This window comes from Pagrus pagrus, assembly GCF_965226575.1.
Source record: "Pagrus pagrus genome assembly, chromosome: 5".
Lineage (NCBI taxonomy): Eukaryota > Metazoa > Chordata > Actinopteri > Spariformes > Sparidae > Pagrus > Pagrus pagrus.
The window spans coordinates 1084147-1102725 of NC_140189.1; the positions used below are offsets into that span (position 1 = coordinate 1084147).

Below are 18579 nucleotides of genomic sequence, written 5' to 3' on the forward strand. Positions count from 1 at the left end.
TACTGTACAGTAGATGAGCATTTTGAATGGCAAAAAAGCTGTCAGTGAAGCAGCTTTTCTGCCAACGCGCATGCGCAAAACTGACTTGTTTGAATTGTTCAGCGGGAAACTGTTAGTGGTTCATTTCATCGTGTAGCCTGGTCAAAATGAGTGAAAATATTAATTCTATTCAGTCTTTGCGTTCAGTGCCGTTTTCGCGGAGAACTTTTGAGGAAAAGAAAACTATAATTTCAAGTGGACGGCGCGGTAGAAGTGAAACTCATACGGCCCGACCCCCCCTCCCGTCAAACGATCCGGTCTGACAGTGACATATTGCCTGTTCATTCATGAAAAACATCTCGAAACACTCTCAGTCAAACAAGGTGGGGAATGAGAAATCTGCTGCGCTACTAGCCTAGTTCGCTCATTTTAAAAACACACCGGCAACAGCGCCTACTGATCTGAGACGTGTCACGTGAGTTACTGTAAATGCTGTGTGGAAAACCAGCTGTGGTCTGTGATTGAGGTGCAGACGGGTGAGTTTGGAGCTGACGACCGTTTCGTTACATTTTTCTCATTGAAAAACTATACAACTGGCATTTAGATGATGTTCTGCATAAAAAAACAAGTGAAATAATAACAATTCGTTTTTAGTAATCAACCGCTTATAGTGATCAAATGTACTCTGGACCAACGTGATCACTATAAGCGGTTTCCACTGTAGTAGTTAAAAACCATATTATATTTTTTATTAATGAATAAATACCCCCCTTACGGGCGCGCATGGTATTGACACTTCAGCATGACCACAGTAAAAGGTCACCGCTCGCCACTGTAATACAGTATAGTTTTTCAATGAGACAAATGTAACGACGGCAGCTACAGTATACGTCTCACTCTCTTTTTTCGGTCCTCAGTCTCGTCAGCTCCAAACACACCCGTCTGTGTTTTTAAAATGAGCGAACTACTGTACAGTAGTGCCGCAGATTTCTCATTCCCCACCTTGTTTGATTGAGAGTGTTGCTGGATGATTTCTCATGAATGAACGGGCAATAGCCTGTGTCACTTTCGGGCTGGGCGATAAAACATAGGATATCCTGAAATAACTTTTCCTCGATGGAAATAGGCAACAAGACGCGGCCAATACAAAGTTGATAGGCTTCATTCATCCATGTTTTGACAGACAACACAAACAGCCAGTGATAATGAGACCGGTGACACCGTCAGCCAGCCGGCCTGTACTGCGAAGGAGTCCAGCTCAAAACCTCAAGCCCCGGTCCGAGTTAACACGGAACTACGAAGCTGGTTATCAACTCAGCCTCATGCTCTGTGCGAGTTCACATCAAAGGAGGCGTGTGTGTTTTATTGAAAGCGAGGCTGGGTGTGTGTATGAAAATCGCCATGGACCGCGGAACGCATCTGGACAAGGGGGGGCATAATTTCAAGTCAAGCGGGGAGGGGGGGATCCTTGTACCTGGGTTACTGTTACCAAGGATACGGAAATAAAAGTAGCGAAGCTCCGGACAGAGTTGCGGTGAATGTATCCACTTTATGATAGGCTACATTATGAAAACACATGAGTCTATCACAACAAGGGATTTTCCAGATCAAATCCGTTGGATTATCAAGATGATTATCCAATACGAGAGGTAGACTGCCGGTTCTCACGGCCCGGACTTCTGCCGATAGTTTTTTTTTTTTTTTGAGGGTGTGTGTGTGCCGAGCGGACCCGTTTAGAGAGACACGCGTCTGTATGGGACAGGCTTATATTTAATTTAGAACAAACCTTATGCTCAGCAAAAATGGAAAATATATAGTCTAATATAATAAAATGGTTCTGTTGTTTGTATCTCTGACCAATAGGTGTGCTTGTAATAATTGCTGTGACGACAACTGGACACAATGTAACACATTAGCGACACATTAGCATCCTCCATTTATCTCTGACCAATGGGTGTGTTTGTGGATACTTCACTCAAGTACATTGTCAGACAAAAGTCCTGCCCCCCACAGTACTTCACACAGCTGTTTGCTTTGAACAGAAAACACAGTCGGACGCTCAGCTTCTACTGACTTCAATGGGGAAGCGTAGAGCGGGTTGTTCCACTGCAGCGAAACTAGACGCTCATTGGATAAATGCTGGGCTTTGTCCCGCCCATCGGACGCTCAGCGTCTATGGGGGTCTATGGGGCAGTGGGCTGGCCCGGACGCTCGGCTTCTGCATGATGATTGGATGAGCTGTCTGAAGCGGAATCCTTTTTTGATTGACAGCTAAATGAGCGAATCAGCGATCTTGAAGAATAAACATCCACCGGAGCATTTTCCAAGTTTTTCATTCTGTTCTGAACTGATCCGGAGACTTTACCGATCCCCAGCAATTGTGTCTTTGTTAAAAACGACTAGCGTTGTGTTTGGCGACTCTGTTCTGTCACTCTGCGGTTTCTTTCCCCAACGAGCAGCGGCAGCTGCGGAGCTTCTCCCCCCGTCACGATCACTCACACTCACAGGCGGTCACTATTCACAGTAGCCTAAAAATGAGCTTCCCCTCCTTGAAAGACCAGTAGTCGCCACTGTCATACACACACCCAGTCTCGCTTTCAATAAAACACACTCGCATTCTATTACAATCAGTGAAATATATGAAAACACAATTTAAAAAATGACAGTTGTTGTTGCTCTAGTTTTTTGTTTGGATAAGCTTCATATTTAAAAGTGCAATGTTCAACTGTCAGAAATTAAAAGCAGCCTCCTCTTGTTATATTTGCAGCAACACTGTTGCTTCAGGCTGTGATCAGCTTTTTTGCATCGCTCGTAGCCTACTTTCCATTAAAACAACCTGCTGCTCTTGGCTGAAATCAGCCCGTTGTGGCTCCATTCTACGATTAAAGTAGTATCAACAAAGTCACTGTTAACAAAATCAACATCTAATCTGTCCCTTCAAATTGTGTGTTTGGAGCAGCTGCAGACAGATGTGCATTAATGCTCCGTTCGTGAGTCCAGCCGCATCGGGTCCAGGCTGCTGGCACGAATGAAGCAGCTTAGAAACTGTTTAAACGAGCGATCGTGGGCTATAAGTGGATTGCTACATTCACGAGAACTTGCAGAAAATAGATATGAGACAATTTGCTCAAACTTGGAGCCAGACCCGGCCAGGCTACAGGAGAGATAAAAAATATGGAGGGGGCCAGGACCCCCATGAGAACCACTGATCCTGTTGAACGTAACCACTGTGAAACAGTAAAAAACAACAACATTGATCTGATTCACCGGCGTAGCGGTCCCTCTCTCCATTCACTCTCTAGCTCTCTCGACCACAGCTGCAAATGAAGTAGCCTATGGCCTATGAACAGCGCCACTCTCCATTGCAGCTACGTTGTGGTCAAACGTGGAATTATCCCAAAATCTTTTGAGCTGCATTTCAGTACGATGCTGTTACCTAGTGGCTACAATGTGACCTACAATTTCACACAACGTGTGAATCACGCTTTCCGTGAGGGAAACCTCCATTTGAAACTAGTACCCACTGTATACTGTTTACAAGGGTTTAAAGAAATACAAACAAACTACAGCGTTTTTCCTACCTGCCTTTCCCCCCTCCTTTTTCTCCCTTTTGGTTCCAAAGAAAAACCGAGCCGTTACAGTTTTGTCCCATATATCAGGATGATAATGGGATAACCTCTCTTCAGCGCTGACACAGTGTTTAAACTTAAGTGTGGAGAGTCTGACTGCAATGTTCAGACTGACCACAGGCTCCAATAAACAAGAGCTCCTTATTTACTCCAGTGTGGTTAGTGCTCAGGATATGTGATCCTGCTCAATTGGCTGGAGAGTTGTGTATGGACCTAACACTGAGGCCAGAACCTATAATGAACTTCTATCTTACTGCAATGATGGTAACTGCTCTCAATCTATTTTCCTCCTACCTACATGTAACCAGTGATTGCAGTAGACTGAGCACACATTACTGACACTTACATTTTACTCTTTGGTGTTACATGACTTTTTCTTACACTTCTTACAAACTGTTGGTTCTCTTTTCGGCCCTCTCCAGACTAGGTTTCCTGGGCAATTAATAATGTCTCTCAACAGTCTACATATCCAGGGGGCACTATGTGATGTTTACCTTTTACCCTGATTTTCTCTGTCTGTCTCTCTGTCACTATATTTGTGTGACACACTCGAAGTAGAGACAATATCTAATGCCCTGCACTCTAGCATACTTGGACCACCCATTGGAAGCACCAATGCTGTTGCTCACAGTGCCCAGTGCGACAGTCTCAATGGTGGTTCTGTGGCACACCAACACCTATTTTTTTTCCATTTCTAGCACCCCGCGTAATGCACATGGGTGCTGTCAGTGCATTTAGATCTGAACTCGACCCAATCCCAGAAACAACACTTATTTGACACCTGTCAGGCTCTGGTTGAGTAGCAGAACGTTAATCAGTAGTCCAAAGTCCTGTTTTGACTGGACAGCTCCAGGTACTTAGTCCAGGTAGCTTGTTGTTGTACTGTGTAGTATTGTGAAGTTCAACAGTTTTAACTTTACAAGGTGTGAGTGAAGGGCCCATTTTTGCAAGTGTCTTTGTACAACACATCCTCATACCTAAACAACTGAATAAATGAATTGTCAGCATCTCCCAAAATGAGATGTATCATCGTGCCCAAACAACTTGACCATTGCAGCTTAAAGGATAACTACCGTTTTTTACAACCTGGACCTTATTTCTGGCAAAATATATGGTCATTTACTCACCCAGATAACTTTGGTGTCATTCGGCGTCGTTCGGACGAAATTAGATCCAGTGTAGCGGCGATATATCCATATAATGGGAGAGACGGGGCAGCGACACACAGCCTCTATATAACGCATTATCTGCCACGAAACTAGTTCATTTCATCAATATTTTGTTATGAAATGCTAGCGCTATTAGCCTCCGAGTCCGGGCTCGTCTATTGTCAACATCCGGGGTCTGTAGGCTGATCTACTACCTCTGACCTGGAAGATGTCGTCTCTGAGCTGCGCGCGCACCCGCGACCGCGGCTTGTTTACCTGTAGCTGCTACTGCTAGTTTGACCCCGGATGTTGATAACGGACGAGCCCGGACTCAGAGGCTAATAGCGCTAGCATTTCATAACAAAATATTGATGAAATGAACTAGTTTCGTGGCAGATAATGCGTTATATAGAGGCTGTGTGTCGCTGCCCCGTCTCTCCCATTATATGGATATATCGCCGCTACACTGGATCTAATTTCGTCCGAACGACGCCGAATGACACCAAAGTTATCTGGGTGAGTAAATGATCATATATTTTGCCAGAAATAAGGTCCAGGTTGTAAAAAACGGTAGTTATCCTTTAACAACTACACATGCATCAGAGCTTTGTCATATGGTTGCGGTTTTGGTTAGGTTCAGGAACATTGTGGTTCTGTATATATGTGTATATATATGTATATATATATATATAGGTCAAGTACACTAATGACTTGCTGCTGGAATCTTCCATCCCTCCTCTTCATCTGCTGGTGCAATATATAAGGACAAGTTGTTGAGGCCATGCATTGACTACAGGGGTCTCAACGACATCTCCGCCTTTCAGTTGCTGTAGAGCCACCCTCTTCCCCAAGCTAGACCTGTGCAATGCCTATCACCTGGTCCGAATTCAAGAAGGCGACGAGTGGAAATTGTTGGTCAACAATGATGATATCCTCATCTTCTCGAAGTCCTGTAAAGGAACACATCCACCATGTCCAGGCCATCCTAGAGAACTCATTGTACGCGAAGGCTGAGAAATGCGAGTTCTTCTCCTCATCCATCTCCTTCCTGGGATACACCATGGGTCAGGGGACTATGCAGATGGACCCCGCTAAGGTATCAGCTATTATAGCCTGGCCTGTTCCTGACTCACGGAAGCAGCTGCAGTGGTTCCTGGGGTTCGCCAACTTCTACCGGAGGTTCATTCACGGATACAGCACTGTGGCTCCACCACTCACTGCTCTCACCTCATCCAAGGTGCCCTTCCAGTGGACCCCCAGGCTTTCCAGAACCTCAAGACCCACTTCACATCGCCCCCAACCTTCAAGTACCTGACCCTGAGAGACAGTTCATTGTGGAAGTAGATGCCTCCGATGTGGGTGTGGGACCTATCCTATCCCAGCGGGCTGCCAGCGACCAGAAGCTCCATCCCTGCACCTTCTTCTCCAGGTGACTTTCCCCCATGGAAAGGAACTATGACATTGGTAACCAGGACTTACTGGCAGTTAAATCGCCTTTGTTGGTTTGAACAGATCCCCAGGAACCTTGAGTATATCCAGTCCACCAAGAGACTGAACTCTTGGCAGGCCCAGTGGTCTCTTTTCTTTACCAGGTTTAACTTCTCCCTCTCCTATCTGCCTGGTTCCCGCAACATCAAGCCTGACGCACTGTCTTACCAGTTTGTGGAGAGGGAGGGCTCCGCTATTGATCCTGACCCTATCCTGTCTGCTCCTCTCGTAGTCGCTTCACTCAACTGTGAAGTAGAGATGGAGGATCAGCTGGGTCCTAGCTCCTGCCGGTTCAGTGAACCCTGAGATCCAACGTTCACCAATGGGCTCACAGTTCCAGACTAACTTGCCACCCTGGAATCCAGTGGACCAGGAAGGTCCAATGAAGGTTCTTACATAAAAAAAAAAATAATAATTTCTGGCGTTCCACCCTCAAGAAATACACCCAGGGTTTCATCTACGTCCGTCCCCTCTGTTCACATCTGTGCTCTGGAGAGAGTTCTGCACACTCATCGGGGCCACAGTCAGCCTATCATCAGGATTCCACCCTCAGTCCAATGGCCAGACTGAGCGCAAGAACCAGGAAAAGGAGATCTACGATGCACGAGCATCCATCATCTTGATCCCACAAACTTCTGCTGGTAGAATACGCCCACAACACCCCGACCAGCTCAGCCACCAGTCTGTCCCCTTTCTGGTGCTCCTATGTGTGGCGACACGAGGGTCATGCTTCGGGCAGCACTTGATTAAGAATGAATGTCACGCCAAACAATGCCACCCTGGGGGTTTCACCCAGGGACCTTTTTTTTTAAGGACTATTTTCAACCAAAGAAGGCACTCAGGTCCGTTTTACAATTGAAGCAGAGACAGCATTTCTGGTTACAAAAGAAGTTATTTATTAGTTAAATTTCCAAAATCTTTAAAAACTCCAACATTAAGAAGTCACTCACTGGGGCTAAAAAAGGGGAGCCAATCAGGGCTGAGACTTACTGGGCAGATGGGTCCAAAACAAAGGCGGATCCCAGGAACACCACACGTGACGTAAATGAAAGGGAAACAAAATCAACCCAAAAAGTGCTAACACAAAGAGGGACACTGCCAGCGGGACACCAATCCGCTACCCTAGACTCAGCACCTGAATGGGGGGACAGCAAGTGAGAAACAAAAGAAATTAGATACAACTAATCACAAAACACACATAAGAAATCAAGAAATTAACTATACAAAGTCTCTAATAATTAGCACAATAACAAATCAAATAGGATGAACAAAATCTACATAATCAATGACATTGTCACAAAAGAAAAATAAAGAAAATACCATAAAGAGCAACTGATCATGAAGAAAATAAAATAAGAAACTTTCCCACTGTTCTCACACACAAACACACATGCACACAGATTAAGAGGTGACAGGTCCGACAATACACAGTAATACGGCGTCGCCGAGCAACAATCAGGTCACTGTGCTACATACCGGTCAGGCAATCCCGATCGGCTACCTACCTGCAGGGCCTGCTGCAAAGGCTTAGGGAGCAGTGTGCCATGGACAATAGTTTGCATGTCCTGTGGCTCAGGGGGATGCTGGCGAGAGAGAGCATCCGCTTTCTTATTGCTTCAGCCCCAGCGGTACTTGAGTTTTAAATCAAAGGATGCCAGTTGGGCTGCTCAATGTTGCTCAGTGGCCCCAAGCCTAGCGGATGACAGGTGACTCAAGGGGTTGTTGTTGGTGTAGACGACAGATTTGTGGCCCAGCAGATACTCCCGAAACTTTTTGGTCATCGCCCACTTGAGTGCTAAAAACTCAAACTTCATGGAGCTATAGTTTTGCATGTTGCGCTCAGTGGGCCTCAAACCATGGCTCGTATAGGCTATGGGCCTCACCTTACCATCCTGCTCCTGTGATAACACCGTCCCAAGACCTCCATAGCTGGCATCCACTTCCAAAATGAATGGGAGCATGAAGTCAGCATAAGCCAGCACAGGTGCTGAGGTGAGCCTAGCTTTCAATGACTCAAAGCTACTGTGACACTCCTCTGTCCAGCGACCAGAGACTATCTGAGCGGCCCGCTTGGATTTGGGACCTGTCAGTTCTGCCACCAGCTTATACAGGGGTGCAGCCAACTTTGCAAAACCCTCTACGAAGCGGCGGTAGTAGCTGGCAAAGCCAACGAAAGAGCGCAGCTCAGATTGAGTGGCACGTGATGGCCAGCTGGAGACAGCCTCGATCTTGCTGGGGTCAGTGGAAACACCTTTATCAGAAATGACATGGCCCAAGTAACAGACTTCCTGCTGGAAGAAGGCACACTTACTGAGTTTCACCTTTAGCCCTTCAAGCTGCAAACGCCCCAGCACCACACCCAACCTCTCCAGATTTTGCTCAATGGTAGAGGAGAAAACCACAATGTCGTCGAGAAAGAGCAGCAGGGATTGGCACTGCTGGTCACCGAAAATCCGCTGCATCACCTCTGGAAGGTGCTGGGAGTGTTGCAAAGCCCAAAGGGCTTGTGGTTCCACTCAAAAAGACCAAAAGGGGTACAGAAGGCGGTCTTGGGACGATCACACTCTGCCACGGGGACCTGATTATATCCACTGGCCAGGTCCATGGTGGAAAACCAACGAGCCCCGGTCAAGGCATCCAAAGACTCATCTATGCGGGGTAACGGAAAAGCATCCTTCCTGGTCTTCCTATTAAGGAGCCTGTAGTCAATACACATACAGAGAGTGCCATCCTTTTTAACCAAAACAATTGGAGTGGCATAGGGACTGCTGCTCTCTCTAATGACCTGAGCACTGAGCAGTTGGTTAATATGGTCTTTAACGACCTCATACTCAGATGGAGGAATGCGCCGATAGCGTTGCTTCACCGGGACGTCATCTAAGAGCGAGATCTCGTGGGAAATCAGGTCAGTACAACCAAGGTCCCCGTCAAGGGCTGAAAAGACGGAACTGTACTGACTAAGAAGAGCCTTCACTTTATCCTGTGCTTCCGCAGGCAAACGAACCAACTCCATGGCTGCTATCGGATCCTGCACTGGCGGGGAAACAGACTGAGAAGCCATTGTAGCCACCATGGGTGGCACCTCAGTAACACCAGCAGGTAAGCTAACAACATGTACCTCGTCTAAGGTCCCAACAACAGCATGGGGATAGAGCAACACATCTGAAGAGCCTACATTCACGATGGGAATGTAGGCGGTGCCCCATACCACCTGCACCAGGGCAGGAGAGGCAAGCAGTCCGGCTGGCAGGCCAGAATCTAATGGTTCAAACAATACAGTGCTGCCAGAGTACTGCTCCGAGCATGTGGCCACAACGATCTTCATCACACCACCCGGGATACGACAAGCCCTTTTGCCACGAACTTTGACCTTCCCTGCAGTCTGATCAGCCTTAACACTGGCTTGATGGCACTTTTGCAGGGCCTGCATGACAGGCTTGGGGGCCTCAGACACCACTGGCAGGTTGAACAAAGCCAGGCCATGATGCCCAAACAACTCCCTGTAGCACTTGCGAATAACATTCATCCCTAGAATGCCAGGAACCTGCGAAGACAAACAACCAGGAGGGTCCTTGACCACCAAAATCCCACAGGCCGGCAACCTCTTACCACAAAGCTCCACGTCTAGCTCTAAGCAGCCAATGTAGGGGATAGTCAGGCCATTGGCTGCTCTGAGCTGCAGCCATGAGCCGTTCTTGGCCCCATGGCTCAAAGTGCTGGCGAAAAAGAGACTCTGTAATGGTTGACACCATAGACCCTGTATCTACCAGGCAAGAAACAGCAATCCCCCCCATGCTCACACCTAAATGGGGACACGATGACATGAGCTTGGACTCCTACACACCAGCAGCAACACCAAGAGCTGCAGCTCGGCGGGCGCTAGTTTTCTGGCACCTTGGCAGGGTGGAACGGCCTGCTTGGCTGAGAGGCCAGCAAAGGAGGCTGAGTACGGAAAGGGACACGGGCCCCATCACACTCCCTAGTGATGTGACCTGGTTGCTGGCATCGCCTATAAATCATGGGACCACAAGAAGCTACTCGGCTATGCTGCTGAGGGCCCAAGACGGGAAATGCTCTGAGTCAGTTGATTCAACTGCTCTTGCTGTAACTTTAGCATTTCCTTCAACTCAAGCAGCTCAGAGGCCTGTGGAGAACCAACACCTCCCTGGCTACTACCTTGAACTACGCACTGAGCACCGAAGATAGAAGGGACAGAATTACTACGACCCCTAACACCCCCGGGTAAGCCCTCTCATTCCCACCTGACCGCCTCACTCCTAACCTCAAGTAAGGTAGCTGTAGGCTGTAGGGCCCCATCCAGCACATGCTCCACAAACTGGTCACGCAACAAAAACTCTGCGTTGGGTATGCCACTGGGTGCATGCTGCTTCACAGATGTCATGAGACCCATCAACACAAGTGAAAACTCTAACAGAGTCTCTCTCTCTTGCTGCCGTCGAGAGAAAAAGGCCTCTTGTAAAGCTACATAGGACTCTGCACACCCATATAGCTCCTGTAGCACCTCAATGATCTTAGATGGATCTGCAGGCTCTCGACTGGGTCGGTACTTAATCTCCTCACGTGCCTCCCCCTCTAGGTGGTCAAATAAGAAGAATGCCTGATAGGATGCAGGCAAGTGGCGTGCTCTCATACAGGCTTGCACCTCCTCCAGCCACTCAGTTAACCCTATCCCTGACTTTCCCCTAAATGTGGGACATTTTCTATCTTGGGGCACAAAAATTAATTGCTCCGTTAAAGGAGCACTGGCAGTTGAAGAAGCAGCGTGTGGAAGAGAACCTGAGGGCGCTGTTCTAGGGCCAGGCACGGCCGCAACCTGTTCCTGTCTCAGCCTCTGGTTATCCGCTCTTAGCTGATCGACTACTTCCCTCAGTTCCTGCATCTCCGCCTCCATTACTAAACCTGTACCAGCTAAGGCTTTCCTACCGTGAAGATGAAACCAGGGAAAAGGGGAGAAGGAGGGCGGGCTCCTCACAGGACTAATCTCAGATCCAAGAAACCAACTGCTGCTTTGCCTCAGAAGAAAAACACAGGTCAGACACTTAGATACAACTAATCACAAAACACACATAAGAAATCAAGAAATTAACTATACAAAGTCTCTAATAATTAGCACAATAACAAATCAAATAGGATGAACAAAATCTACATAATCAATGACATTGTCACAAAAGAAAAATAAAGAAAATACCATAAAGAGCAACTGATCATGAAGAAAATAAAATAAGAAACTTTACCACTGTTCTCGCACACACACACACACACACACACACACACACACACACACAGATTAAGAGGTGACAGGTCCGACAATACACAGTAATACGGCGTCGCCGAGCAACAATTTGGCCACAGCAATGCTGAAATAAGACCTGGATGAAAGAGCAGAAGCTAGTGCTTAGCCAGCTGTAGTGAGCAGCTGGGAGCCAGGCAGACGGCGTTAGAGAACCGCGACAGCGTGTGCAGATAAAAGTCTGGAGGCGAAGCAGTGCGAAGCCAAGCAATGAGACGAAGCAATAGTAATGAAACAAAACAGCAGAGTTGCGAGGCAACGCAGCGAAGCGGTGAGGCAAAGCAGCAGTGATTTCCTGCAGATGAGTTAGCAGGTGCTGCTACACAGGTATCTTTACCCTACAAGCAGCAGTACACAGCAAGCGGTGAGCGGTGAGCAGCGTGCAGCCAGCAGCAACACCCAAGCGAGCCTCTGAAATAAAATAACCAGAATGAACAACTGGATGGACAGCATGATAACAGACTGCAGTCACCGCCGCCAGCTTCCCTGCCACCAAATGAAAGCGGAAGTGGAGGGCGTCAGGAAGTGATGTGACCCAAGCTCCATCAGGCAAGAGGACAACCAGGTGCCTTCTGCCTGCCCTTTATAAGGTGCTCTCTCACAGTCATTGGCTGAGAACAGCCACACAGCTGAAATCCACCACACAACTTCATACTGCTACATATGGGTACCAACCTCCACTGTTCCCTGCTCTGGAGAAGGAGGTTTCTGCCTGTCTGTCCAGACCTACATCCGGCGCTGTTGTCGGACTTCGGCCCTAGCCAGAACTACTCTCCTTCAACCTGCCATTCGATATTCTGAAGCAGCCAACTGCCACCACACCAAGGCCTCCACCTACAGGCAGGTTGTCAACCCGGGACCTACCCTGGCAACCTGAGACCTATTCTACCTATGGGTAGAGTCCAAGACACTGGTGCCCAGGACCATTTGTAATACAATCCTGCAGCAGTGAGGCTCAAGTTACCCCGGTCCATGCAGACCCATCCAACATTCCATGTCTCTAAAGTTAAGCCAATTCGAGAGAGCCCACTGGTTCCTGCTGCCTCACCCCCACCACCGGCTTGAATCATCAATGGGGGCCTGGTCTACATGGTATGCTGCCTGCTTCTCTCCCACCGCCGCTGAAGAGGGCTTCAATACCTGGTCGACTGGGAGGGGTACAGCCCAGAAGAAAGATCATGGGTCCCAGCTGGACATATTCTGGATGCCATCCTTATCAAGGATTGGAGATCAAGGGCTTTATTTTCATCTCAAAGAGATGTCTAGATCTACATCTCTTTGGCTTGTCAATTAGAAAAGGTTCCAAGAAAACCAAGGGTTTATAAGCCGAGAAAGTCCTTGGAATTCGTTTTTGATATCACTACAACATGCCTCACATTAGGCAAGTGTCAGTCCATGCTGGTTGTGTTTAATTGGTGCTAATTAAATACATCTTTTCATTAGCGTAAATATTGTACGTATTCAGGACAAGGTTTTCACATTCCAGAGCCTCAGCTTTTCACCCGTCTTTCCATCAATTCTTTCCCTCCCCTCTGCTCTTGTCTCTGCTCTCCAGCACTATAGATGCTTAATGAGCCGTAAAATATAATTCAGAAATGATAGTCGTCTGAAAGCGATAGAGGGAGAGAAGGAGAGAGAGATGGAGAGATAGGAAGACAAAGACAGTCTATTGTCTAGTGTTTCCATATCAGCAAAATCTCTTCCTCTGTTTTCAAAGTGATCCAGTAGCCTGAGAAACCTGGATCAACACTGTTCTGGATTAAAATTCTGTGAAGGCAGATAGAAGTGAAGTGATGTGAAGATAGATAGGTCAAATAGCTGCACATTTAGTCATGTTTCCTTAATTAGACTCATGTTTCATTAATTATTTCCTTAATCCTTTGCTTGGAGGGAAAGTTTAGTTTAGCCTCTATTCGCCTTTAGGGTTTAGAGTCTTCCTACCAGCTCCTTCATTATTTTGCCACATTTTACTCAGAAGATACTCATACTTGTAAAATGTTGAGTACTCACTCATCCCTTGCCAACACCTCTGCTTTAAGATAGATTGTGAACTCTCAGATCATGTGAGAATTGCAGGTTAAATATTGAACTAAACCTGAAAAATGGTTTAGGACAACTTAAAGCACCCTAACCCTAGCTCAGAAAATGTGATTTAAATTTAAGTATAATTAAAACAAATTAATAATTTACAGAGACACAGTATTTTTTTATAGTCGTCTTTCTTACTGAACATCTTTTGAAATGTTATCAAACAGCAACAGTTTATTTGTTGCATTCTTGCTTAACATCTTGTAAAATGTTTCATAGAAGAGAGTTGATTTTATTCTCTCACCACTCAACCATAGTAGTACAGACTCAGAGAGAAAGAGTGTTAAGTAATAGTTATTCCATCTTGTTCACTTTTTCGTTAAATCCCAAATATATCATGAATCCATCCTGCTTTGCTGTGAAGAGATAGTAAGAATTAAATATTGTTCATACATACATGTTGAAGACATAACAAGGAAAGAAAAGAAGAAGAGAGACAAAGACACACACAGTTATACTAATATTCTAATGTGCTCAGTGGGTTTCAATAGGCCACATTATGCAGCTTAATCCATTGATGTATTCTGCACCTTAACCTGCTGCAGTGTGACAATAGAAAGCTTTTTTTCTTCCAGCTCAACTCTACAGCTCACGATGAGAGCTGGCCTTCATGTACCAGTCAATAATGGGCGAGACTGATTTTAATAGATCTACTGAGAGTGGAAGTCATACTTTAAGTGTACCGGCTTCACTGGGCAGCCCATTGTGTTCTTTTATCTATTCCGGACAATATCAAGATAAATGGACAGCAGGACAGCAGAGTCTGTACAATTTCAAAGAATGAAGTTAAAATTAAACATTTCTGTTTCTTATTAATATAGTTACAGGGCTTTTTGTCATGACTCACGTCATAGCAGCCCCTCCTTCTCCTCTGTTGTCTGTTTTCCTATGTCTGTCTGATCCTCCTGTTTCTCCCCTCTGTCTGTGTTCTCTGTGCATGGGCGTGGCCAACCCTCTCTTGCAGGTAGCACCAGGTGAAACTCATTTCCACAATCAGACCACTGTTGCGGCAATCTGCCTGGAGCGCGACAGCGTGTGCGCGCACGTGGCGCCAGGTGCGCCGCTTCAACAGGTGAGAACGATCGGACTAATTAGCAGCGCACGCAATCTCAGAACAATAGGAGACGCTCGGTCATTCGGTTGTGATGCGACGGAGCTGAGGCAGCAGACACGTTCACATCAAAGAAAAGTGAAAAGATCACAGCAACATCGCCAAACGCATGGGAAAAGGACTCAAAAAAGGGCTACCGGTAAGCTCACGGCTCACTGATGATTTCTGTATTTGAGCAAATTAATTATAGTGCCTGTCATTGTTAAATTGAATTTAGCATTGATTGTTTGTTATAAGTAGTTTTGAATGTTAACAATCATCATTGTAATTGGCAAAATATTATTTTGACATTTAATTTGTGCTTATTTCAGTTCTTTATCATTCACCTTATGTATCATGAAATGGTCTATTTAATTTGTAAAGAAAATAGGAGCCAATTAGTTTGCTTAAACCCTTATTTGAAAATGGATAAATTAAAGGATAGACTAGTAGTTAAAGTATAGAAAATTTTGCTTTATTAAATTACCAAGTAAAAAGATTTAATTTATGTATTTAAAAATGAGTTAATTTAAGAAGTAAATGTTCTAAAAAGTAGAACTAAGTTTCTGTTTAAATTCACACATACTTACCTTTACCTTATTAAATGCATTTACCTGAAAATGTGTTAAAATGTACTTACCTTGTGATGGTACTACTGAATTTTATTCACATTGGTTTTATTCTTTTTGTGTTTAAAGGTTTTTCACCTTCGTTATCAACTTGCTTGTCACTGGCTAAATGAACCAGGGAGAGAGTGAAATCCTGTGTCGGAGTCCTTCCTTTTCAAGTGTGGGAAGCCAAGCGTTAAAAATACACTTGACAACCACTCTATAAAGCCTCTGGATGTCCAGCCACTCATCGCCAGATCGTACCATCAGCAAGAGCGTTCGCTTCAGCCATTCTGCCTGCCTTGCCTGCCGTAAGTCCCAGCCGTGAGTTCCTCTCCCGCTGAGCTAATCTCAAGTTGGACGCAGGCCGCATGGTGACACGGGTCCACCATTACATGTGGGGATGCCTAACAAAGAGACTCTGATTCACTTGCCACCTTCACCTAACCACGTGGGATTCCTGGATTCTCCAACACCCCTCCACTCTGCACATTGATTGACTGTGTCACAAATAAATATTGAACTTTAACTGCTTTTGGGTACTGTGTCTTGCATTTGGGCCCTTGTTATCTGTGACACTTTTATAAGTTCGGAAAAGTTGCCCCACAAATAAACACACTTAACTATAAAGCAATAAACTTCTGTTGGTCTACTTGTCTGTCTGTTATCCTTATACTTTGAGAACCATTGATTCGATCTACTTCACACTTGATTGGTTTGTTGCCCAAGGACCCAAGGAAGTGCAGTGTCGAATTAAACAGTGAACATAGCTCTGTGCAGCAGCAGGGGTATGGCTTCAGTGCTCTGGTTTCATGGCCATGCAGACAGAAGCTGGGCTCACACGTGATCCTTCTCACTGGAGGTGCAATTTTAGGTTTCCGTCAACAGTAGTATGCTAGCTTACATTAGCCTCAAGGGCTAGAATGTTTACTGTTACTAGCTGCTTTTGGATGCTTCTCTCATTGGCTGCGTTTCCCAGATTCGTTAAGAAGCTCTTAAGTGCTAAGATCTTCTTAGGAGAGCTCTTAAGAACGCTGTGAAAGAAGGATGTTTCCCAGAGTCGCTCTTAGAAGATCTTTCACTAAGAAGGAAATGTAAGATCGAGCTGACCCACTCTTAACAGCCTTCTTAGCGACCGAATGCTCAGTGATCAAGCGCGTCAGGGAAATTTATATCCTCCACTTTTCGAAATAATAAAACAATGCTCAATGTTGAAATGCGCTCATAGCTGCGGGCCACTGGCGCAAGAAACATAGGCTAATAGTAGAGAAGAAAAAAAACAACTTTTTATTGAATTACACGTTTAAGTTTTCCACACACATCTGCATATATGAGTTTATAGTACTACACATAAAAAAACAACCATGGCTACAATACAGCACATTCTCGCTGCGAACCAACAGCGTCGCCGTGCGCGAAGCCAGACGGTTTACATAAATGCATACGTGCGTCAGCACTTCTCCCCACTGGACGTGCTGTCAGACCGGGCTGTCCAGTCAAAGTACCGGCTGCCCCGTACGGAGATCCAACGGCTGATCACTCTGGTGTCTCCACACATCCAGAGAGCAACCCGCTGCAATTTTGCCCTCAGCCCGGAGGTGCAGCTCCTGGCTGCGCTGCGTTTTTACACAGTGGGGAGCTTCCTGGAGGTGGTGGGGGACGGCACCGGCCTCAGCAAGGCATCGGTGTCACGGAGTGTGGCAGCTGTGACACCGATTCTCCTGCGCCATGCCCGCACCCACACACCCCCACACACACGATACATGCGTAGCCTAATTGCACCTGTGTGGGGGGAGGGAGCACGGGGCGCTGTGTGTGACTTTTGCGCTGATAAAGAGGTGGGTGATCGATTTGCCTGGCATCGATTGATTCAGTTTCAGCAGCAGCGCGGTGGACAGCTCCCACTAAGAGCTTCTTAAGAAGCTTCTTTGGCTTGATCTTAAGGTTCTCCTAAGAAGGCAGTTAAGAACGCGTCTGGGAAACACCCGTATCTTAGCGCTCCTTCTTAGCCGAACCCTTCTTAAGAGCCTTCTTAAGTCCTTAAGAACGATCGAATCTGGGAAACGCAGCCATTGTTTGTTGTGGTTGGGCTCAGAAAGTACTGATATAATCATCCAGATTTTAAATGGTTAATATAAAATGTGTTTGATATTATTGGAGTGACTTTGCTGAGTCTGTGAGCAGTTCAGGAGGCTTAAGACTAGATCTGTAAGCCTCTAACATTACCTGGGGGGTATTCCAGAAAGCAGGTTTTGTGAAAACTCTGAGTTTGTTAACCCTGAGATGAGAGAAACTCTGAGTTTACAGTTCCAGAAAGAGAGGTAACTTAAACTCTGGGTCTGTTACTGCGGTAACTTACTCTGTGAACCTAACCTGCTCACTGGCAGGTTTACCTGAAGAAACCCTGAGTCTGACGGAGCTGTCTGACAGCGGCTGTCCTTTACTTCTCAGTCCGATCATGTTGAAGCAGAAATAATTCACAGTTTTACACCAGGAGGAGAATTTAGATTCATTTAGATGAGCTCTCACTCCCTGACGAGGACTGAACCGAACAGTAGACCGCTTCTCATCAGTCCGTCATTTTTATTCTCCACAGCGAATATCAGGCTACACGTCATCGCTGACGTGCTGTCAGGTCTGAACAATCCTCTTTAATCACTTCGCAGGTTAATCAAACACCTTCCATCAGCCAGAAAAGGAGAAATTACTCACATTTCATTTGGCTTTCTTTATTTCCCACTGATAGCTACAAAAGTAACCATCAGTAGAGCCTATTGTATTTTTTCCAACAACGTAATTTCAAAGTCTGTGTTTCTAGTTTGCCGCCGCATTGAGTATAAGATTAAATGACTTCTAGTTCAATCTGTAGACAGTAAGTGTGTGTCTGCCTCTAATGTTGGGTCCTGGGGGTGAGTGACGCCCTCAGCCTCTGGTCACCCATCGACCTGACTCAGGACCAGCTCCTCTGCCTCTGGCGGACGTGGTGGAGGTGGAGTTGAGCACCACTTCATGTTCATCTACTCAGCAGGATGTTAGGACACAGATGTGTGTTAAACAGCATCTGTTGGTGGTAAAAGCTACTACAAGTTAAAATATCCACTGAATAAACTTTTACTTTGTTTAATATGTGAAATAAAACCAAAGTGAGGAGCCATCGTGAGACTGTTTTTATATTTAATTTTCAGACGATTTAAATTAAATAATATATATATATATATATAAAATAAATTAAAACATT

The 18579-nt window shown here is 45.9% G+C and overlaps 1 long non-coding RNA gene across 1 annotated transcript; it reads left to right on the forward strand.

Annotated features, from left to right (window-relative positions):
* The first annotated feature begins 14553 nt into the window (after positions 1-14553).
* LOC311257388 lies at positions 14554-15874 on the forward strand. The gene is made up of 2 exons (XR_014622615.1): positions 14554-14893; positions 15432-15874. It is a non-coding gene; the product is annotated as an uncharacterized lncRNA (long non-coding RNA).
* The last annotated feature ends 2705 nt before the right edge of the window (positions 15875-18579 follow it).